The sequence below is a fragment of the Schistocerca nitens genome, chromosome 1 (assembly GCF_023898315.1).
Source record: "Schistocerca nitens isolate TAMUIC-IGC-003100 chromosome 1, iqSchNite1.1, whole genome shotgun sequence".
NCBI lineage: Eukaryota > Metazoa > Arthropoda > Insecta > Orthoptera > Acrididae > Schistocerca > Schistocerca nitens.
Window position 1 is genome coordinate 376032583 of NC_064614.1, and position 26064 is coordinate 376058646.

Consider the following 26064-nt stretch of genomic DNA (forward strand, 5'->3'; position numbering starts at 1 on the left):
GAAATATCCCAATAGGTGACCATGAAAAACGTTCCAGAAATCCTGTAACAGACCGACGTCAGAGATATAAACCTATAGTTTCATGCGCCTGTTTGATAGATTCTTGGAAATGGCTATAACAATTACCTTTTTCCTATCACCAGCAACACTTCGCTCATCATTCGACCTATAGTACATTACTGTTAGAAGAGGAGCAAGTTCTTTCGCATACTATAAGTAGAATCGAACTAGTATTCTTTCAAATCCAGTGACCTCTGCTCTATTGAGCAACTGCAGTTCCTTTCCTGTCTTACGGTCACTTATTTTTATGACTGCCATTTAGACACTCGTGTGACATTTTAAATCAGAAACTACAGTCTCCTTCAGCGAACCAGTTTTGGGAAATGACATTCATTATTTCAGCCTTCTCTCTGTTATTCTCTATTTCGATGTTCTTAACGTCGGACAGTATGGACAGTTGGTTTCGATCTGTTTATTGATTTAACGTAAGACCAAAACTTAGTAGTAGGATCTGCCAAGTAAATATAATGTCATTTTCGGATTTGTTGAACACTTTACGCAAGGCTCTCCTTACACTAATGTAGACTACGTTCAGATTTTTCTTCTCTTTGAGGCGTTGGCTACGCATAAATTTGCAGGAAAGTGCTCTTTGCTTTCGAAGCAGCTTTCTAACAGGGCTGTTGAACCATGTTGAGTCTTCCCCATCCCTCACAACTCTCCTCGACACATAACTGTCCAAGGCATATTCTGCAATTCTCTTCAACTTTGACCATCGATGCAACTTTATAAGCGCTTGGGATGAAATTTTGGTGTTGACCTGTCAGGTAATCTGAAATTTGTTTCTTGTCGGAGATGTGTTCCTACCTTTCGCTACATTACCGTTTACAGCAGAGTACACAGTGCCTTAACCTCGTTATCATCACTTGTTTCCTGTTCTATGCTTAGTCAGACAGTTTGCTTAGGTTTTTCCTCGTAGACAGATGGTTTAAAAGGGACGTCATCATCCATTCTGTTAACACAAGATAAAGGAACGATCGTTAGAATATGAAGATATAATTCCGATACTTAGATTTTCAGTGGAGTCCCATGAGAGTTGAAGAATATTAGCGAATAACACGAACTGGACATTCGTCAGTTGTCTCCTTATAATCCCTGTAGTGATACTTGGGAATCGCTTAATTGTTATATGGGAAAATAATGCTACTAAACGGTTTAGATATAGACTGTCCGACAGAAAATGTGAAGCACCCGGAAGACGTCCCGTTTCCCCATGTTTCATGGGGCAGGATCGAGGTGCCATTTTTCAACAGAATGATCATATTCAAACGGCAAGTGTCGCTATGAACTGAACGCGTGATGCTGAGGTACTCCTGTGGTCAGTAAGGTCCTCAGATCCTTTACCAATAGAACACTTTCGGGGCCAGCTCGGACGTCAATTGCGCCAGTATCCTGGATATTAACGACCAGTTACAACAGCTTTGGCCAACTTGCCTCAGGAGATGATACAACGACTTTATGTCGCCCTTCCAACCGATTCAGTACATATATGTAGGCCAGAGGGAGTGCAGCCACATACTGACAAGTGGTCTCATACTTCGAAGTTGTTTGAAAATGTGACTCGTTTTTTTAATCACTGAAATAACATATCATACTCTTTCAACTCGTGAAGTTTCATTTCATTTCCTCCTACTCTTATCGTTGCTTTTTGTCGTCATAAGTTTATATGTGCATTGAAAATTTAAAACACTGTTCACTGCGTGGCTGACCACCTGATCCGACCCATACCTCTTCCCAGACCGTTGTTGAGATACGTAAAATGAAGTAATTGTTTGTGCTACGTCTTTCTTATAATATTATTGCCATTGCTTTCAATGATATTTTGCTTACAGTGTTCGAATAGTATATCATTACACAATTTCGCTTCCTTTTTCATAACTTCCGGATATTTAATGTTATTTTCGCGGGGCTCAACTTTTCAGTCATTATACAGTGTGGTCCAACGATAGTGACCGGGCCATATATCTCACGAAATAAGCGTCAAACGAAAAAAACTACAAAGAACGAAACTTTGTCTAGCTTGAAGGGGGAACCAAGATAGCGCTATTGTTCGCCCACTAGATATCGCTGCCATAGGTCAAACGGTTATCAACTGCGTTTTTTTTAAATAGGAACCCTCATTTTTATTACATATTCGTGTAGTACGTAAAGAAATATGAATGTTTTTGTTGGACCACTTTTTTGGCTTTGTGATAGATGGCGCTGTAATAGTCCCAAACGTATAAGTACGAGGTATCCCGTAACATTCCGCCAGTGCGGACGGTATTTGCTTCGTGACACATTACCCGCGTTAAAATGGACGGTTTACCAATTTCGGAAAAGGTCGATATCGTGTTGATGTATGGCTATTGTGTTTAAAATGCCCAACTGACGTGTGCTATGTATGCTGCTCGGTATCCTGGACGACATCATCCAAGTGGCCGGACCGTTCGCCGGATAGTTACGTAAAGTAAAGAAATAGGAAGTGTTCTGCCACATGTGAAACGTCAACCACGACCTGCAACAAATGATGATGCCCAACCAGGTGTTTTAGCTGCAGTCGCGGCTAATCTGCACATTAGTAGCAGACAAATTGCGCGAGAATCGAGAATCTCAAAAACGTCGGTGTTGAGAATGCTACATCAACATCGATTGCACCCTTGCACCCGTACCATATTTCTATGCACCAGGAATTGCATGGTGACGACTATGAACGTCGTGTGCAGTTCTGTCACTGGGCACAAGAGAAATTACGAGACGATGACAGATTTTTTTGCATGCGTTCTATTTAGCAACAAAGCGTCATTCACCAACAGCGGTAACGTAAACAGGCATAATATGCACTATTGGGCAACGGAAAATCCACGATGGCTGCGACAAGTGCAACATCAGCGACCTTGGCGTGTTAATGTATGGTGCGGCATTGTGGGAGGAAGGATAATTGGTCCCCATTTTATCGATGGCAATCTAAATGGTGCAATGTATGCTGATTTCCTACGTAATGTTCTACCGATGTTACTACAAGATGTTTCACTGCATGACAGAATGGCGATATACTTCAAACATGAAGGATGTCCGGCACATAGCTACCGTGCGGTTGAAGCAGTATTGAATAGCATATTTCATGGCAGGTGGATGGCCCGCACGTTCACCGGATCTAACGTCCCCGTATTTCTTTCTGTGGGGATAGTTGAAGGATATTTGCAATCGTGATCCGCCGACAACGCCTGACAACATGCGTTAGCGCATTGTCAATGCATGTGCGAATATTACGGAAGGCGAACTACTCGCTGTTGAGAGGAATGTCGTTACACGTATTGCCAAATGCATTGAGGTTGACGGACATCATTTTGAGCATTTAATGCATTAATGTGGTATTTACAGGTAATCACGCTGTAACAGCATGCGTTCTCAGAAATAATAAGTTCACAAAGGTACATGTATCACATTGTAACAACCGAAATAAAATGTTCAAACATACCTACGTTCTGTATTTTTATTTAAAACACCTACCTGTTACCAACTGTTCGTGTAAAATTGTGAGCCATATGTTTGTGACTATTACAGCACCATCTACCACAAAGCGGAAAAAAGTGGTCCAACTAATACATTCATATTTCTTTACGCACTACACGAATATGTAATAAAAATGGGGGTTCCTATTTAAAAAAACGCATTGATATCCGTTTGACCTATGGCAGAGCCATCTAACGGGAAAACCATAGCGCCATCTGGTTTCCCCCTTCAAGCTAGACAAGATTCGTTCTTTGTAGTTTTTTCGTTTGACGCTCATTTCGTGAGATATTTGGTCCTGTCACGATCAATGGACCACCCTGCATAAACAATTCTGGATGAAGTGATGAATGTTACACTCTTACCATAAGAACTGAAAAGCAATTAACTACTCATAGTCTGGGTTCACAGTCGTTGACTGCTGAAATTATTTATTTCACTACTGCAATTTCAGCCTTTGTGCCGTTTTCAAGCGGCATTGCAAAGATGTCGGATCAACACTTGTCAGGCTTTAAAATCCTCCGATATGCATATATGTCATTGTCCAAACGAAGCCATTCCACTGTAGAATTATAGTAACATCAAACGAGTGCGAAGCTCCGTATCGTGAAATGATGTAAATTACGTAAATTGTTACCAATGTTAACATGCTTCACGCAAATCAGTAGAACTGAGCATTCTTACTCACTGTTTACCGTTGGTGCGAAAATACTTACTTGTAAATTTATTTTCGCACCAGCGGCGTTAGTTCACATGTAAACAGTGTCTAAGAACATTGAGTTGTACCGATTTGTGTGAAAGTTGTAAACTGTGTAACAATTCACGTAATTTACATCTGTTCACGATGTGCAGAGCTTCACACTCGCTTGATGTTGCTGTACTTATACAGTGGAAAGGCTTAGCTTTGACGATGACATACATACGTATTGGAGATTTTAAAGTCTGACATGTGCTGTAGCAAAATCCTTTGCAGTGCTACTTGAGAATGGCCCGAAGGCCGAAACTGCAATTGTGAAATAAATAATTTCTACAGTCAACGGAGAATATGATCTTCTTTAAAAACTGAGAAGTTGTTGCGCAAAAGGATGGAAATGTGCCACTTCGTATCTTCTCAGATCGTTGATAACAGACGCGAGTAGTTTGAATAAAAGAAAGAAAAAGGACGTTGAAAACGATAAGCTGCCTTGTTAGTAGCGTAGCACGCCAGAACTCGACCGTGCTCGCTGTACGAACCGCCGCAGTGTCCTTTCACATCGGCCAGAGCGACCAGTACCGAGCACCCACCCACCGACCCACCTACCCCCCATCCCTCCCACACACAGGCACACACACACACGCACACACACACACGCACACACACACACGCACACACACACACACGCACACACACACAGTGGGAGTGGGCCTGCCCTCGCCCGCGTAACTGTGTTGCGCGGCACGCGGGCATTCTTCCCCGCGCCGCGCGCGATGAAACTTTCATTCCTTTCATCTTCATGTCCCGTAATGCCCGCATGCCCCTGGGGGTAGTCGCCGCCTGCAATCTGCAAGTCTCTCCTCGGTTGGCAATTTATTCAATTTTCTTCGCCCGCGACTGTGAGCTGACTACGTAAGGAAGCCGCGCCCTGCCCCCCACCTCCGCGAGAGAAGAAGCCGCCACTACCCGGGAGCGGCAGCTCCCTGCGACGTCCACAACTGGTGCAGCCTGCTGCGTTTCCGTTTGCTGGGAAGACGTCCTATTTCTGTGCAAATCTACAGTCGTCACCAGACTCCAACAAAACTACCGTGTTAAGAGTTTAAAGTTCAATGAAACAGCATACATTTCACAAGAAATGTACCAGAAAGAAAAGTTTCAGTGGTGTTTCTTCACTTCTGGAAGGAGTTCGATATCTCTGCAATATCTGCTGATGACCAAACTAGACTTTCTTTGCTATTGGACTGAACAGCTCCTAATAAACAGGTCCAGCGATTTCGAAAGAAGTGTAACACGCTATACAGTTCACAATAAACTTCATTTCAGGCGATGGCTGTGTCAAAACAAGTCATACAGAAAACGACACGTATCACTGGACAGAACATCTCGTAATATGAACTGTGGCACGGTTTCACTAAGGGACAGGCGAGTCGGAACGTGTAGACAAATCAGCATTGTCGCATTGATTTAGTTCGCGCCAGGTCATAGGCAACCAGGTCAACAGATTTTTAAAGCTGGTTGCCGTCGTAACTTCCTGGGCAATTCGTGTCGTCGACTTGAATCAATTAAATGCGTGTCCTGACGTCTGCAGTTTCACAACAGAGCTCTTGTCGACCATCTGTAATGAGAGCTGAAAACTTGGGGAGTTGTGCTATCCATTGGTATTTGTGTATCTTCTGTCTGTCTTGTTTCCTTGCAGTACTTTCCTGGAACCCCAGAGGTACTATGAATGACTCCATATACAAATAACCATGTCGATAATTTCGGATACTCAATAACTCTCTTCACTGACGCGCAGTTGTGTAATGGATGCCGTATTTATGTTGTTGTTGTTGTGGTCTTCAGTCCTGAGACTGGTTTGATGCTCTCCATGCTACTCTATCCTGTGCAAGCTTCTTCATCTCCCAGTACTTACTGCAACCTACATCCTTCTGAATCTGCTTAGTGTATTCATCTCTTGGTCTCCCCCTACGATTTTTACCCTCCACGCTGCCCTCCAATACTAAATTGGTGATCCCTTGATGCCTCATAACATGTCCTACCAACCGATCCCTTCTTTTGGTCAAGTTGTGCCACAAACTCCTCATCTCCCCAATCCTATTCAGTACTTCCTCATTAGTTATGTGATCTAATCTTCAGCATTCTTCTGTAGCACCACATTTCGAAAGCTTCTATTCTCTTCTTGTCCAAACTGGTTATCGTCCATGTTTCACTTCCATACATGGCTACACTCCATACAAATACTTTCAGAAATGACTTCCTGACACTTAAATCTATATTCGATGTTAACAAATTTCTCTTCTTCAGAAACGCTTTCCTTGCCATTGCCAGTCTACATTTTATATCATCTCTACTTCTACCATCATCAGTTATTTTGCTCCCCAAATAGCAAAACTCCTTTACTACTTTAAGTGTCTCATTTCCTAATCTAATACCCTCAACATCACCCGACTTAATTCGACCACATTCCATTATCCTCATTTTGCTTTTGTTGATGTTCATCTTTATCCTCCCTTCAAGACACCATCCATTCCGTCCAACTGCTCTTCCAAGTCCTTTGCTGTCTCTGACAGAATTACAATGTCATCGGCAAACCTCAAGGTTTTTATTTCTTCTCCGTGGATTTTAATACCTATTCCGAATTTTTCTTTTCTTTCCTTTACTGCTTGCTCAATATACAGATTGAATAACATCGGGGAGAGGCTACAACCCTGTCTTACTCCCTTCCCAACCACTGCTTCCCTTTCATGTCCCTCGACTCTTATAACTGCCATCTGGTTTCTGTACAAATTGTAAATAGCCTTTCGCTCCCTGTATTTTACCCCTGCCACCTTTAGAATTAGAAAGAGAGTATTCCAGTCAACATTGTCAAAAGCTTTCTCTAAATCTACAAATGCTAGAAACGTAGGTTTGCCTTTTCTTAATCTTTCTTCTAAGATAAGTCGTAAGGTCAGTATTGCCTCACGTGTTCCAGTATTTCTACGGAATCCAAACTGATCTTCCCCGAGGTCGGCTTCTACTAGTTTTTCCATTCGTCTGTAAAGAATTCGTGTTAGTATTTGGCAGCTGTGGCTTATTAAACTGATTGTTCGGTAATTCTCACATCTGTCAACACCTGCTTACTTTGGGACTGGAATTATTATATTCTTATTGAAGGCTGAGGTTATTTCGCCTGTTTCATGCATCTTGCTCACCAGATGGTAGAGTTTTGTCAGGACTGGCTCTCCCAAGGCCGTCAGTACTTCCAATGGAATGTTGTCTACTCCGGGGGCCTTGTTTCGACTCAGGTCTTTCAGTGCTCTCTCAAACTCTTCACGCAGTATCGTATCTCCCATTTCATCTTCATCTACATCCTCTTCCATTTCCATAATATTGTCCTCAAGTACATCGCCCTTGTATAGACCCTCTGTAACTCCTTCCACCTTTCTGCTTTCCCTTCTTTGCTTAGAACTGGGTTTCCATCTGAGCTCTTGATGTTCATACAAGTGGTTCTCTTATCTCCAAAGGTCTCTTTAATTTTCCTGTATGCAGTATCTATCTTACCCCTAGTGAGATAAGCCTCTACATCCTTACATTTGTCCTCTAGCCATCCCTGCTTAGCCATTTTGCACTTCCTGTCGATCTCATTTTTGAGACGTTTGTATTCCTTTTTGCCTGCTTCATTTACTGCATTTTTATATTTTCTCTTTTCATCAATTAAATTCAATATTTCTTCTGTTACCCAAGGATTTCTACTAGCCCTCGTCTTTTTACCTACTTGATCCTCTGCTGCCTTCACTACCTCATCCCTCAAAGCTACCCATTCTTCTTCTACTGTATTTCTTTCCCCCATTCCTGTCAATTGTTCCCTTATGCTCTCCCTGAAACTCTCTACAACCTCTGGTTCTTTCAGTTTATCCAGGTCACATATCCTTAAATTCCCACCTTTTTGCAGTTTCTTCAGTTTTAATCTACAGGTCATAACCAATAGATTGTGGTCAGAGTTCACATCTGCCCCTGGAAATGTCTTACAATTTAAAACCTGGTTCCTAAATCTCTGTCTTACCATTATAGTATAATCTATCTGATACCTTTTAGTATCTCCAGGGTCCTTCCATGTATACAACCATCTATCATGTTTGTTAAACCAAGTGTTAGCTATGATTAAGTTGTGCTCTGTGCAAAATTCTACCAGGCGACTTCCTCTTTCATTTCTTAGCCCCAATCCATATTCACCTACTACGTTTCCTTCTCTCCCTTTTCCTGCACACGAATTCCAGTCACCCATGACTATTAAATTTTCGTCTCCCTTCACTATCTGAATAATTTCTTTTATTTCATCATACATTTCTTCAATTTCTTCGTCATCTGCAGAGCTAGTTGGCATATAAACTTGTACTACTGTAGTAGGTGTGGGCTTCGTATCTATCTTGGCCACAATAATGCGTTCACTAAGCTGTTTGTAGTAGCTTACCCGCGTTCCTATTTTCCTATTCATTATTAAACCTACTCCTGCATTACCCCTATTTGACTTTGTGTTTATAACCCTGTAGTCACCTGACCAGAAGTCTTGTTCCTCCTGCCACCGAACTTCACTAATTCCCACTATATCTAACTTTAGCCTATCCATTTCCCTTTTCAAATTTTCTAATCTACCTGCCCGATTAAGGGACCTGACATTCCACGCTCCGATCCGTAGGACGCCAGTTTTCTTTCTCCTGATAACGACATCCTCTTGAGTAGTCCCCGCCCGGAGATCCGAATGGGGAACTATTTTACCTCCGGAATATTTTACCCAAGAGGACGCCATCATCATTTAATCATACAGTAAAGCTGCATGCCCTCGGGAAAAATTACGGCCGTAGTTTCCCCTTGCTTTCAGACCATCTAGCAGTTACTAGCCGCGCTGGTGGAGTCATGAGAGGCAGAACCACAAGAAGACCTTACCAACCTTGTGACCACCATGAGGGCACGTTGCAGAGCATCCACACCCTAGCAACAACCATGCCCTATTTATTTTGATGTCCAGGGGACCATCATGAGTTCCGGTGACTGCAGCGTGTGTATGTGTATTGCGTATTGAACCAGGGACCTAGAAAGGACGGAGAGGCTTCGTCCCGCCTTAGCCCTCAGTGGTTCACAGCCCCACAACAGGCCACAGCAGTCCACCGACCTCACCGATGCCCCACCCCCGGGAACATACGAGTGTAACCCCAAATGTTTGCGTGGTAATGATGGTGTACGCATACGTGGAGACAGTGTTTGCTCAGCAATTGCCGACATAGTGTAAATGAGGCGGAATAAGGGAAACCAAACCGCAATCGCCGAGGCAGGTGGGAAACCGCCTTAAAAACCATCCACAGGCCGGCTGGCACACCGAACCTTGACACTAATCCACCAAGCGCATTCGTGCTGGGGACCTGCACGCCTTCCCGCTCGGGAAACAGCGCGTTAGAATGCGCGGCCAGCCAGGCGGGCTGACTTCAGCGTAATTATTGTCTTTCAATAAAAGCGTCATTCTGTTCGTCTCATTGCGTACTTCTTTCGGTTACCTCCTGTGCCACACTGTAGCAGATGTTTCTTTGTATGGTCCAAGTTTCATCGAGCTGTGTTACTTGGCAGTGACATATCTCGCAAAAATTATTTGCGTCCTTAAATTTCGCTCGTCATTATACAAAAGTGGCCAGGAGCATTTTCTCTGTTATTTCACCAGATATTTGCAAGTTTGTTTTTGCATTGTGTAGCTCGAGTCAGTCAAAACAAGTACTGCTCGTAACATCTTTCATATCACGCATTTTCAACAGAAACAGTCTGTTGTTTTCTATTAAAAACAAAATCATTTTTAGATCGCAATTACATATACATACAAGGGGTCACTTCGAGGGGTTGTAGAGAGTGTAATGAGGAGCAAATGGAGAACAAGAACCCGTGTTCAGAAACGGCGTCCTACGACATTACTGTGTGTCGAAGTTATAGGTGGCGTAGACTGCCGTAAGGCCACCCCTTCGCCAGTAAATGTGACTTTGTGCGCGACGGACTGCACGCGGAACTCCTCACAGTGTTGTTTGTTATTGAGTGATGGTGACTGAGCTCCATGAGCGTCAGTGGAGAACGTGGAGCTAGTTCCTGCGTAGAAAGGCATCGTCTCCGAATGCGATGCTGTATCACCTTGGTCGGTGATGACTTCGGACAAAGTTTTCCATCTGCAGTTTATCTCTCCTGCATACCGCAAAACACTGTACATTTTAGACGGTTCCAGGCGAAACATAAATTGCGGTTGAAACCTGTATCCGAAACCGTCATCCAGCGAGGCAACAGCGCATCGCTTTCATCCAGCAGTTAGCCTAGTCTTCTCCACTGATGATCATGGTACTCAGTCCCGAACACTAAGTAACGAACAACACTGCGACACGTTTCGCCTGTGGTACGTCAGCGTACGGAGTCACATTTGCTGATAAAGGAGTGGCACAATGTAGGTTTAGCCTCTTATAACTTCGCCGCTCTCTAGTGTCGTTGGATAACATTTCTGGTCACGGGTGCCATACCTCAATTTGTTCCTCACGACACCTTCCATAATACCTCGACCTTTGTCGATATCGTATTGTAACATACCCCACCCTGGTATTTGCTGAATGGTTCAAATGGCTTTAAGCACTATGGGACTTAACATCTGAGGTCATCAGTCCCCTAGGCATAGAACTACTTAAACCTAATTAATCTAAGGACCTCACACACATCCATGCTCGAGGCAGGATTCGAACCTGCGACCGTAGCAGTAGCTTGGTGATTTTTTGATTTGCAGTTTGTATTATACAGGGTGTTACAAAAAGGTACGGCCAGACTTTCAGGAAACATTCCTCACACACAAAGAAAGAAAATATGTTACTTTCCATGTTAGAGCTCATTTTATTACTTCTCTTCACATTAATCATGGAGTGGAAACACACAGCAACAGAACGTACCAGCGTGACTCCACTTTGTCACAGGAAATGTTCAAAATGTCCTCCGTTAGCGAGGTTCAAATGGCTCTGAGCACTATGGGACTCAACTGCTGAGGTCATTAGTCCCCTAGAACTTAGAACTAGTTAAACCTAACTAACCTAAGGACATCACAAACATCCATGCCCGAGGCAGGATTCGAACCTGCGACCGTAGCGGTCTTGCGGTTCCAGACTGCAGCGCCTTTAACCGCACGGCCACTTCGGCCGGCTCCGTTAGCGAGGATACATGCATCCACCCTCCGTCGCATGGAATCCCTGATGCGCTCATGCAGCCCTGGAGAATGGCGTATTGTATCACAGACGTCCACAATACGAGCACGAAGAGTCTCTACATTTGGTACCGGGGTTGAGTAGACAAGAGCTTTCAAATGCCCCCATAAATGAAAGTCAAGAGGGTTGAGGTCTGAAGGGCGTGGTGGCCATGGAATTGGTCCGCCTCTACCAATCCATCGGTCACAGAATCTGTTGTTGAGAAGCGTACGAACACTTCGACTGAAATGTGCAGGAGCTCCATGGTCCATGAACCACATGTTGTGTCGTAATTGTAAAGGCACATGTTCTAGCAGCACATGTAGAGTATCCCGTATGAAATCATGATAACGTGCTCCATTGAGAGTAGGAGGAAGAACATGGGGCCCAATCAAGACATCACCAACAATGCCTGCCCAAATGTTCACAGAAAATCTATGTTGATGACGTGATTGCACAACTGCGTGCGGATTCTCGTCAGCCCACACATGTTGATTGTGAATCGAGGAAGTACAGTACGTACTGACGGAACTAAAATGAGCTCTAACATGTTAATTAAGCGTTTCCGAACACATGTCCACATAACATCTTTTACTTTATTTGTGTGTGAGGAATGTTTCCTGAAAGTTTGGCCGTACCTTTTTGTAACACCCTGTATATTGATCTTGATGAATGGCAATAGTTTATTAGTGTATTGTTGTCAATTAAGATCAAAACTAGATGACAAGCTGCAAATCAGCAAACCACCAGTTTGAGATGACAAGAAGTCTGCTACTTTCACTGCGGGAGAGGTGTTTCTCCCGATGTGACACATAGTCCGGAGCGATATTAGGTTTGACTTTTACTCGTTAGATCTGCTAATTAATATATTCGTCATCTGCTCAAAATCTTTAAGTGAAGTGTTTCACGAAAAGGGAGCATAAAACAATAATTTGGCAGTGGGAGCATAAGAGACTGGTAGCAAGAGAGCACAGCTAATTGCCAAAGGCGTCCCGCATATTTGGGCCTTACACTGTTCCTACATCATCGTTCTCTTGAAAATAAGAGGGTATAAAGTTACAGTTATGGTGATGAGCTGCTGGAAATATGCATGACCGCTCTGTCGGGAGCTACTTGAGGACGGCAGATGGCGTCTTTGTCGAATAACAGAGACGTGAAAGAACAGAGCACGGACATCGTGCACGGAGAGAAGAAGCGTCTCGAACGTGGAATGAGGAATGCCGACGTTAAATTGAGATCTGCAGTCGCAGTAGGAAGAGGGAAAGAGAAAAGCCAAAGTTTTATAAAGGGAAACTGATGGGATGGAAAGGAAGGAAAAAAATAACGGACTTTAAAAGTATTTCTGTCTGCTGTTTCTTGAAACAAGGTAATCACAGTTGCCAGGAAACGTCAGAAGCGCAGAGCCTGTAGAATAAACTAAGGGATCCCGAGGAATACGAAACAATAACTACGCCAGAGGGGGAAGAGGAGAGGCCAGGGACTATGAAAAATTGCCGATACTGACTACAAGTATAGTGGAAGCAATAAAAATGTCGGGTGGATGTGGAGGGATGAAGGAAGGAGAAGAAGAAGTGGCGTGGGTGCGCTACAGCGACAGAGGAGTGATGCGCAGTGAAGCGCAGAAGACCTAAGTGGCGGCCAGACAGGAGAGCCGGCTAGCCGTCGCTCTAGCAGCGGCAGCGGCACTCGACACAATCGATATGCTCTGCGACAGCGGCCGCGGCCGCGAGGGCGCGCAGCGTGACGAATACGCCGGGTATCCCCCGCCACCTGCTGTGGCGCGATCAGCCCACCTGGCGAACTGACGTGCGAGATATGTGCGCGAGTTGCCGCAGTGCTAAGCGGCCGGTTAATACCGCTGTGTCTGTCCGGTTGCGTCAAAACTTCCGCTGCGGATGAGTAGTAGGAAATCGCTCTTAATTTCTTTCTCTGTCTCTACCGATGAAATCAACTTACAAGGGTTTCCAGTTCTAACAATACCACTACTTGCAAAGTAGGTTAGAAATCAGATTAATAATGTTGCTCACGCAGCATATGATCACCTTATCGGGCAAAACAAAGTTATTGACTGTGGATGGTATCGTCAGAATGGAAATAATGAAGTCACTGTAAAAAAGTCATTAATTTTGGCACTTATCTTGAACGGATTTCCACGTAGATTTCGTCGAAGTTGTTATGGCTCATCTTGTTGATTCTAGGGTGATTCCACTTTGACTGCTAGAAGGTCCAGATCTGTATTTTAGCAATATTTGAAGACCTAACAAATGTGTTTCTCAGGAAATTCTTAATGATCAAACAATCCCAGATCAGAACAATGGTACGGCAGATATAATTTTTGACTTGGTGTTCACGATCCACAGTTTTATTAAGCTTCTTGTCAATTCACATATACTTCTTCGTAATTGTCACATCATCAAGAAAACAGTTTTATATCAATCTTCATATATTTAATTTCCACTTTATCCAAACACAAGACTTGACTGTTCTTTTACAAAGCGAAATAACAACTTAACTTCTGCAAAGTGAAACAATGACTGCTCTGTGCGCATTCACGCAAAAACGGTTACAATTAAGTCAAAGATTATGACAGTCTCACAGAAATGAATACACACAAGAACCATATCACTGTAATATATCGATACATCGGAGTACCTATACATTAATAAAACCAAATGTGAATATTGTCACAAAAATATGTCTGTTACTTCGCAGGAAAGTAGTACGATATTACTGGTATCGAGAACTGGGATTGGAGTGCCGTAATGGTCACGTAAATAAAGAATCATTACACAGTATAACTAATAAGAAGGCAGACGCGGATGATCACAGATTACAACAAAGAAAGCAGAAAATTTGCATATTCTGAAGTAAGGCTAATTCACATTGTCGAGAGCAGCCCTTACAATTTTTAACGGCCAACTTTCTGTATGGTGATAGTATAATTTATTTTAGTAACTAATCCACCGACCTATTTGTTTGGAAATGTTGTTTAATGTACAGGAAGCCGAGAAAACAACCACGGTCCACAACAGAGAGAATTTCTGTTTCTAATCGTAGTAAAAGAATATTGCAGAAAGAGTCAATGTGTGCTCCCCGACCGATGAAGAAGGACACTAACAGCAGACAGCCGCCAAAGACAACATCAGCTCGCTGGCCTTGTACTGAGTTTATTTAAAATATTTTAAAATAGTTTAAGATACAGGAGTCCTATGTTGTACCTCGTCATTTAAAGAGAAGCTCACCAATCTCGAACTAATTTGTAATAGATATAATTGTAACTTGTGAATCAGTTCAAGTCAGAGTATATTAAAGGCCCATTGTTGTACAAATACGACAGAATACAGTGATGTTTTATTTTAGGATAGTCATCTTCAGGTTGAAGCTTTTATGTCCACGTCTGCTTGCAAACAGATTTGTTTTTGGAGCACGTCTGCCTTTAGCAAAACAAAATTTTACTTTTTATTTCCCTGACATGTTTCGCTGAAGTTTCAGCACCATCATTGGTTATTAATTACCTTTCTATAAGACAGGAAATATGATTTTTACTACTTGTACAGATATATGTTTGAGTTTTCAAGACAGTACTTACATATACACATCAAGAGAGGTTTTCCATCACATCGGTTCATAGAGTTCCGGAACCTGTGCAGAAAAGTTGAATAGAGATCAACATAAACATCATTTGCGCCCTTTTTATTGCTCACGAAAACCACGAATTTCATGTTTACAACCATACCGTGAGACCTTCAGAGGTGGTGCTCCAGATGCTTGTACACACCGGTACCTCTAATACCCAGTAGCACGTCCTCTTTCATCGATGCATGCCTGTATTTGTCATGGCATACTATCCATAAGTTCAACAAGGCACTGTTGGTCCAGATTGTCCCATTCCTCAACGGCGATTCGGCGTAGATCCCTCAGAGTGGTTGGTGGGTCACTTCGTCCGTAAACAGCTCTTTTCAAACCATCCCAGGCATAATCGATAAGGCTCATGTCTGGAGAACATGCTGGCCACTCTAGTCGAGCGATGTCATCATCCTGCTGGAAGTCATTCGCAAGATGTGCACACTATGGGTGCCCGAATTGTCATCCATGAGGACGAATGCCTCGCCGATGTGCTGCCGATATGGTTGTACTATCTGTCGGAGGATGGCATTCACGTATCGTATAGCCGTTACGGCGCCTTCCATGATCACCAGCGCCGTACGTCTCTCCCACATAATGCCACCCGAAAATATCAGAGAACCTCCACTTAGCTGCACTCGCTGGACAGTGTGTCCGAGGTGTTCAGCCTGACCGGGTTGCCTTCAGACACGTCTCCGACGATTGTCTTGTTGAAGCCATATGCGACACTCATCGGTGAAGGGAACGTGGTACCAATCCTGAGCGGTCCATTCGGCATGTTATTGGGCCCATCTGTACCGTGTTGAATGGTGTCGTGGTTGCAAAGATGGACCTCGCCATGGACGTCGGGAGTGAAGTTGTGCATCATGCAGCCTACTGGGCACAGTTTGAGTCGTAACACGACGTCCTGTGGCTGCACGAAAAGCTTTATTCAACATGGTGTCGTTGCTGTCGGGTTCCTCCGAGCCATAATCCGTAGGTAGCGGTCATCCATTGCAGTAGTCGCACTTGGGCGGCCTGAGTGAGGCATGTCATCGACAGTTCCTGTTTCTCTGTATCTCCTCCATGTCGAAAAAACATCGCTGTAGTTCACTCCGAAACGCCTGAGCACTTCCCTTGTTGAGAGCCTTTCCTGGCACAAAGTAACAATGCGGACGCGATCGAACCGCGGTATTGACCGTCTAGGCATGGTTGAACTGCAGACAACTCGAGCCGTGAACCTCTTCCCTGGTGAAATAACTGGAACTGATCGGTTGTCGGACCACCTCCGTCTAATATGCGCTGCTCATGCATGGTTTTTTACATCTCTGGGCGTTTTTAGTGACATCTCTGAACAGTCAAAGGGACTGTGTCTGCAATACGATGTCCACAGTCTACGTTTCTCTTCAGGAGTTCTGGGAACCGGTGGGATGCAAAATGTTTTGATGTGTGTGTTTGAAAACAGACAACGTTTTGTACAAATACACTCCTGGAAATTGAAATAAGAACACCGTGAATTCATTGTCCCAGGAAGGGGAAACTTTATTGACACATTCCTGGGGTCAGATACATCACATGATCACACTGACAGAACCACAGGCACATAGACACAGGCAACAGAGCATGCACAATGTCGGCACTAGTACAGTGTATATCCACCTTTCGCAGCAATGCAGGCTGCTATTCTCCCATGGAGACGATCGTAGAGATGCTGGATGTAGTCCTGTGGAACGGATTGCCATGCCATTTCCACCTGGCGCCTCAGTTGGACCAGCGTTCGTGCTGGACGTGCAGACCGCGTGAGACGACGCTTCATCCAGTCCCAAACATGCTCAATGGGGGACAGATCCGGAGATCTTGCTGGCCAGGGTAGTTGACTTACACCTTCTAGAGCACGTTGGGTGGCACGGGATACATGCGGACCAGCATTGTCCTGTTGGAACAGCAAGTTCCCTTGCCGGTCTAGGAATGGTAGAACGATGGGTTCGATGACGGTTTGGATGTACCGTGCACTATTCAGTGTCCCCTCGACGATCACCAGTGGTGTACGGCCAGTGTAGGAGATCGCTCCCCACACCATGATGCCGGGTGTTGGCCCTGTGTGCCTCAGTCGTATGCAATCCTGATTGTGGCGCTCACCTGCACGGCGCCAAACACGCATACGACCATCATTGGCACCAAGGCAGAAGCGACTCTCATCGCTGAAGACGACACGTCTCCATTCGTCCCTCCATTCACGCCTGTCGCGACACCACTGGAGGCAGGCTGCACGATGTTGGGGCGTGAGCGGAAGACGGCCTAACGGTGTGCGGGACCGTAGCCCAGCTTCATGGAGACGGTTGCGAATGGTCCTCGCCGATACCCCAGGAGCAACAGTGTCCCTAATTTGCTGGGAAGTGGCGGTGCGGTCCCCTACGGCACTGCGTAGGATCCTACGGCCTTGGCGTGCATCCGTGCGTCGCTGCGGTCCGGTCCCAGGTCGACGGGCACGTGCACCTTCCGCCGACCACTGTCGACAACATCGATGTACTGTGGAGACCTCACGCCCCACGTGTTGAGCAATTCGGCGGTACGTCCACCCGGCCTCCCGCATGCCCACTATACGCCCTCGCTCAAAGTCCGTCAACTGCACATACGGTTCACGTCCACGCTGTCGCGGCATGCTACCAGTGTTAAAAACTGCGATGGAGCTCCGTATGCCACGGCAAACTGGCTGACACTGACGGCGGCGGTGCACAAATGCTGCGCAGCTAGCGCCATTCGACGGCCAACACCGCGGTTCCTGGTGTGTCCGCTGTGCCGTGCGTGTGATCATTGCTTGTACAGCCCTCTCGCAGTGTCCGGAGCAAGTATGGTGGGTCTGACACACCGGTGTCAATGTGTTCTTATTTCAATTTCCAGGAGTGTAACTTGGTACCCACTATGTGGATTTCTTGGATTTTATGTTACTTTGCGCACTTGCTTTATTTTACTACTGGGCGTTTTACGATTATGCATACCATTAAGTAATGCTATCTGGAAGACTGTGTGTGTAATTGCAATATGTTTCATTAACTTTTTCTGATATCCCCATTATCTTCACTGTGAAGGGCTGCACTAAGTAACTTAGTAACTTTCACTGTCACTATTCGCAAAATACAGAAACAGGATGGCGGACAGCTGAGCAGTTGAATGTTTTTTGGGCGGGAGTTCTGAACATTTGTGAGATTTGTATGCGATTTTTGTGTTTGTTCGTGTTTTTGTGTTTAGAAAGGGAAGCTAGACTGTTTATGGGTTGGTGATGACAGTAAATTCTTGAGGGCAAAGACGAGAATTCCATTGCAGAGAACTGTGTATTCGTTTATTACTTGTTTTCTTCAGTTGTGGCTTTTTGTATTTGATCCGTGTGGCTGTGTGAAAAAAGCAACTAAGGATCCCAAAGGTCTGAGGAAGAATTGACGACTTTGAGACAGTGAAATCTGTTGTGAAACTGAACTACGATACTCTCGCTAGTCGTAATAACCCGATCTCTAAACGACGCTTACCATATTCTTCGGTGTAATGTGAACAGAGTGGAAACGCCGCGGCTCACTGTGCAGAAATTCAGCGCTACATTGGACCCCAGACGAATCCGCCACATAAAACTGTAGTGACAACTTTTGCCACCGTCCCCTGTCCGTAACTTTCCAACATCTACACCCACGTATACATCATAGATGTTTCAGGCTTGAAAGGTCTCTGGAACCATTCAGATTCATTTGAACAAGCAGTTATGCCTTGGTTTCTGGAAGATCCCCCCGTTTTGTTCGACGCTGAAGCGCTATTCGAATACAGCTGGAGTGCCTCTGCAATGCTTTTCAAGTTTAGGGGGAATACCAGCTGGACTGAGGCGTAATAGTGGATTTGGATTAAGGAAGGGGGCGTGCTATGATAATCAGTGCAGGTGTACAAAGCCGCTGTGCCACGATGGTGTAGTGGTTAGTGCTTCTGGCTAGTGTGCAGAAGACCTGGGTTCAACTCCCCAGCGTGGTACAAATTTTCATTCGTCGCTTCATCTCCCCTTCGGTTACATTATTAAAGATAAATAAATGAAAAGTGACTTTGCCGCCTTGCAGAGTAGCTATGAGCACTCCCATTACCCAAGATGATGATATCCATGTTCACAGGCCTACACACAAACATTTTTGGCTTGACGAATAATAGAACAGCACACCATGCTTCAACTTGCCTGCTTAATTACTACTTCTTAATCCCATAGGAAATGACAGGAACTATTTCGAATAGCGGATGGAACACAGTAAGCAACTTCTCCTTAGTTTGCTACCTCTACGGAACTTGATCATCAATAGCTTCATCTGGATATAGCATTGCTGAAGAAACCTGAGCACGTTCTTCCTCGTCGATTTGAAGCCTTTTCCAAGATTTGAGTCGCATGGTATTAACAAGACATGTCTGAAGACAGAAATGTTTTGACCAATGCGCTTACGTCCGCCAGAATTTTGTAGATTGCTATGTAATTTGGTTAGGTGTCCCGTATCGTTTTTGATCTGAAAATATGGTGCCACTCTTAATGGGGAGATATCCTTCTAGGGAATATTAATGGCATTTGTATCTGCTTGTCGACTTTTAACGAAGAAAGTCGCAAATTTGGAGCAAGTCTCTAAACACGGAGGATTCCACCCACAGCCGTCAAAGGCATTCGGGATCACTGTTGTCACTGGAAACCAAGGGGCGAAGCTCGCCAGAGCACATCAGGTGACTTAAGATTTGAAGCACAACTTGGGCGTCTCAGCTCGCAAATGGTCGCAAACACAAAAGAGGAAATATGTGAGAGAGAATTGGATTCATCAGTTTTCAGCGCATTGTTCTGTGAGTTATCTTATGTTCAAATTTTAAGTCAATGGTGTACATATTATTGCGTAGGCGTTCGCGGCTGTTGTCAGTTAAGATGAAGGTTTTCTGGGTGTGGTACAGCGTCATATTATAAAAATATTTTACTAGTCAAACAGACGTTTCGGACGCTGTTACAGCAGTACAATTCTGGGTCTATTGATGTATTTTGTTCTTCAGAGTCCGTCATATTTCGTTGCGACTCCTCTACTGTCCATTGCATTACGTCACAATTTAAAAAAAGTTGATACTGTTGGTATCTTGTGGCACAAGGAGTGTTGTCACGATTTATTATGACAGAAGGAGTGGAAAACTTTATTGTAATTGGTAACACTTGGTGGACGAATTGCGCATCTGCCGTTGTCTACTGTCTCTTCCATTGAGTGCCGTGACTGGTAGTCATCGGGGAATGGAGTGTGTTTTCCTCAAGTTGAACATTGGCCGCCCAGAGGCCCTAAACTCTCTGGCCATATTATTAAGGTGTTTCAGCATCTCGGTGATATCTCTGACCTTGTTTCACACCATCCCTGGCTGCTTTCCACATAACTAGATTTCGTTGAATTTTATGTTTTTACCCCTGTATGTCTGGCGTTCGGGAGCTGCCGATTGTTGTGCTGTCCAAATCGAACGTAGCGCTCGTGCTCCAGTATGCAGGTTGGTACAGGGCTGTCGGTTTCATCGACGTAGACTTCTCCACACTGTAATGGTACTTGAATTACGTAACCATTGCGGCACCTCACCTCAACCTCTCGATACCAGCAATATCCTACAGTGTTTCTGTAAAATAGTTAACTTATTCCTGTGACAACATTCACATTTGATTTCATTAATGTAGAGGTACTTCGATACATCGATATGTATATATTGCAATGATATTATTTTTATGTGTATTCTTTCTTTTGTCACTATGGTCTTTGACGTACTTGTAACTCTGATTTTTGGGTGCGTAAGCGGTTATTAGAGAGTCAAGCTTTGGTCGTCATGTTAAAAAGACGCAAATTGTAATCAGTTTATGAAATGTGAACTTTAACAGTGAGGAAGATATTTTCAAGTATGTTTTATATAGTGAAGTGATGTTTTGGAGCGAGTTACGTGATATTGCAACAAAAGTAATAAAAAAGAAGTGTACCTTAAATTCGGAGTGCTGATTACTTTTTTAAATCACCATTGTCCTAACTTGCAAAAGTTTAATCTTGAAGAATGGTTTATGAGAAACATCTATAAAACTTTTGAATATCGTAGAATAACACCTAGGCCTCTTTGCATCCGAGCTTCGAATCATCACTACCTAGATTTTCGAAGATTGAGCCACGAGTTCACAACGAGACCAGCGTGGGAAACACGAAAAGATGAGTGCCTAGTTTATCCATTATTTCAAGAAATGACTTTATTAACTGTGCTCTAATGACACCTGCCACATAATATAACTTTGTTGTTGCCCGAAAATGCAATATTTAGCAGCGTGAGCAACACTACAATCACAATTAATTTTTGACCTTTGTTGTGGTAGGGTTGTTAGAACACTCACAGTCCACCCCATTCAAGTCTTCAGTGTTCAGAACATCTACCTCGATCTTAGTCGAGCCTAGCGCATCCTGAATGTTCCGAGTGGCCGGCCGAAGTGGCCGAGCGTTTCTAAGCGCTACAGTCTGGAACCGCGCGGCCGCTACGGTCGCAGGTTCGAATCCTGCCTCGGGCATGGATGTGTGTGATGTCCTTAGGTTAGTTAGGTTTAAGTAGTTCTAAGTTCTAGGGGACTGATGACTTCAGTAGTTAAGTCCCATAGTGCTCAGAGCCATTTGAACCAATTGTTCCGAGTGCTGTACACAGGCTACCTGTCTCGTGTTCTTTCGTTCGTTGCCAGTGATGTGTGGGTCAATTTGGGGTTATAGCGATTGGCCAAGAAAGTTGTTCGCAGGTGTTATGTTGTCAACATTACATGAATTGGTTCTTTCGTTACATATTCTTCAAATATCCTCAAAAGCAATGTAGCTTCGTCCCACCAGAGCAATGTAAATAATGTGTCGTCCACATGTATGAACCAGCAGCATGGGCGTAAATGTGCATACGGGAGCGCAGGACTACAAATGAGCAGTACCCGAACATCAGAAAGACTGCGACAAGAAAGTAGAATCAACGAAATCCGCGTACTTGCCCAGCAGCCTGAGACGGTGAAACGCAGCATCAGGTAAGTTACCGAAATATTAAAACAGCTTAACAACACTAATAGAGAGCATGGACTTAGACTTGCTCCATACTGGCTGCTAGCATCAGAGTACAACAGGCCGCATCAATAACACGAGACGCGAGCGTTACCAAGCGACTAACTGCCACCACGCGACATGCGCCCTGCATGAGGAAAAGAAGAGTTGAGAACCCGTTCCCTGACGGCTACCAATCACGGCAGTTACTATAAGAGGCAACAGACAGCAGCAGGTCCCCACTGCTTCCACCATAGAAAACCAGTTGCAATGAGATTTTCCACTCCTGCCACAAGATACCAATAGTACCACATTTTTAAAATTATGACGTAATGTAATGCTGATGAAGGAAGTCTCTCGGCTAGAACAGCGTTTACGTTTTCCGATCGTATTTAGGAGCTACACATACCACTGGGTTAAGAGTGGTGAAAGCATTCAATTGTTACTTCTTAGTTCGCACGCTACCGGATTTCAAAAATGTACGTGAGGTTCCTGAACAAAATGTATGAAATAATATGAAGAATCTCAAAAGGCTTATCTGACGGAAAGAATATCTGGACAGTCCTCAGAATAAAGTTCTTGAGCTGCAAAACCAAATGCCACTCCACTCACATTCTTCAATTCAGCAACATGTGTGGCAGTATTGTACCCAGTCGCTTGCCATGAACACTGAAGCATAGGTTGATACACTGGAGCAGACTGCTAGTTTGAATAACAGGTCACATTTTTATTATAAAAATTCTAATTCCTAATTTAATGTCGAAGTCATAGCAGACAGTGAGTCTATTATTCCTCTTCAATATATTTTATATTTCCAGAAGAAATGTACATGCAAAGACTAAGTGTTTTGTGGTTATTGGCGTAATGGTCATGCATTCAGTGTCTTTACCCGTAAATGAACCATTTAGTATTACTGTATGCCTGTAAGCACTTCAAGAATCTAAAAAAGCACGCAATTCAGGTTGTTTCCGACGTTGTTATTAACAGCTTTCACGAACTGTGTTTTAAATGGTCTTTTGACATATTCTCACTTGTGCTAGCCTCCAAAGGTTTGATTGGTTGAATATTGTCTTCAGTCAACTTTCTAACTTTCGGGTCGAATATTTTCTCCTTAACACAAGTATACAGACTTCTTTTGATAGATATCCACTTATCGAAAGCCCAACATCTATTATATATGACTTGTACCGTGTCCAGACTGGATCAAGGCAATTGTTGATTTTTTGCCACGTTTAGATAGACTCGCACAGAAGTTAGTTAATGGTTAAACACGCTTTGAACAGTGTTCAAAACGCAGAGTGGCTGTATCTAAAAAATGCAGTTTTCTGCTTTAGTTCACCAACAAACAGGTCTCAGACGGGTGAATACATTGGCCTTACTCTACACCTCTGGTTGTCATGAAAGTATGTGGTAAAGTCTATATTCTTTCTTAAGACGTGCTTTGAAGCTGCAGAACATTTAAAACTTGTGTGCCCAGTTCCTCTTGCTTTTAACATTGCCCAAAGTCAGGTGTCAGTAATGGACGCAGTGACCTTCATTCATTGCTATGTCATATTGGGATAGAATGTGTCGTTTTATCTAAAGCTCTTTTGTTGTCGTGTTTCTTTGAAATGGACGTTCATTAAGTCTTTCTTTACATACTCTAATGTTACACTACTGGCCACTAAAATTGCTACACCACGAAGATGACGTGCTACAGACGCGAAACTTAATCGACAGGAAGAAGATGCTGTGATATACAAATGATTAGCTTTTCAGAGCATTCACACAAGGTTTGCGCCGGTGGCGACACCTACAACGTGCTGACATGAGGAAAGTTTCCAACCAATTTTTCATACACAACCAGCACTTTACGGCCTTGCCTGGAGAAACGTTGTTGTGATGCCTCGTGTAAGGAGGAGAATTGTGTTCCATCACGTTTCCGACTTTGATAAAGGTCGGATTGTAGCCTATCGCGATTGCGGTTTATCGTATCGCGACATTGCTGCTTGCGTTGGTCGAGATCCAACGACTGTTAGCAGAACATGGAATCGGTGGGTTCAGGACGGTAATACGGAACGCCGTGCTGGATCCCAACGGCCTCGTATCACTAGCAGTTGAGATGACAGGCATCTTATCCGCTTGGCTGTAACGTAGCGTGCAGCCACGTCTCGATCCCTGAGTCAACAGATGAGGTCGTTTGCAAGACAACCATCTGCACGAACAATTCGACGACGTTTTCAGCAGCATGGACTGTCAGCTTGGAGACCATGGCTGCGGTTACCATTGACGCTGCGTTACAGACAGGAGCGCCTGCGATGGTGTACTCAACGACTAACCTGGGTGCACGAATGGCAAAACGTCATTTTTTCGGATGAATCCGGGTTCTGTTTACAGCATCATGGTGGTCGCATCCGTGTTTGGCGACATCGTTGTGAACGCACATTGGAAATGTGTATTCGTCATCGCCATACTGGCGTATCACCCGGCGTAATGGTATGGGGTGCCATTGGTTACACTTCTTGTTCGCATTGACGGCATTTGAACAGTGGACGTTGCATTTCAGATGTGTTACGACCCGTGGCTCTACGGTCCATTCGATCCCTGCGAAACCATTCATTTCAGCAGGATAATGCACGACTGCATGATGCAGGTCCTGTACGGGCCTTTCTGGATACAGAAAATGTTCGACTGCTGCCCTGGCCAGCACATTCTCCAGATCTCTCACCAATTGCAAACGTCTGGTCAATGGTGGCCGAACAACTGGCTCGTCACAATAAGCCAGTCACTGCTCTTGATGAACTGTGGTATCGTGTTGAAGCCGCATGGGCAGCTGTACCTGTCTGTGCACGCCATCCAAGCTCTGTTTGACTCAATGCCCAGGCGTTTCAAGGCCGTTATTACAGCCAGAGGTGGTTGTTCTGGGTGCTGATTTCTCAGGATCTATGCACCCAAATTGCGTGAAATTGTTATCACATGTCAGTTCTAGTATAACATATTTATCCAATGAATACCCGTTTATCATGTGCATTTCTTCTTGGTGTAGCAATTTTCATGGCCAGTAGTGTACTTTGAAGTTCGACGTTCTTTCTATAGATGGATGTCTCTTCAGTAACGAGCTTCGGGTCGATGGATGCGAAAATAAATTGTCGCAAATACGTTGAAGACGTTTTGCACAAAATTTTGTTATAACACTGACAGTATTGCATCTCTTTTCTCGTGAAGGCTCAGAATCACCAGAATTGTTAGCTTCTCTTCTTTGGAGTTCTGTTTCCGCCACAACTACTAGCACTACTATCTTGAAAACTATTCGTCGCGTTACTGTCTATAAAGACGTTTTCCTTATTCGCTATCCTGTCCAATGTAATTTCGCTTCAGCAGTAGTCAAATGAATATTCATGATTGTGAATAATCACATCCACCAAAAAAAAAAAAAAAAAAAAAAAACGGCGGAACTGTCTTCCTTCTGTCCTACACCCTCTTCCGTTGGATTACGCCTTCTTAACTTGGATGCTACAATATTTGAAACGTTACAGACCTTAACAGTCTCCTTAATTTTTGCTGTATATGCATGACAGTACTGACACACTTATAATAAAGGTGTCAACTACACTCATGCTCTTAAATTAAGGATAACTGCAGAATGTGGTGCCACACAACGTGGCACTACACAAAACTGACGCTAATAGCATAGGCACATAGGGAACACACACGTCACAAATCTGAAGTCCACGGTATTGGTGATAAGTTGAGAAAACCGTCCCGAAACACATGTGCTACAAAACGCCATTGTTTCCTGCGCATGTAGCCCGACATCAATATTGGATATGATCACCATGCACAACGGGTTGGCAAACTTTGGATGAGTTGGTCGAGCAGCTGCTGGGGTATAACCTCCCATTCTTGCAACAGTGCCTGTCGGAGCTACTGAAGTGTCGTAGGG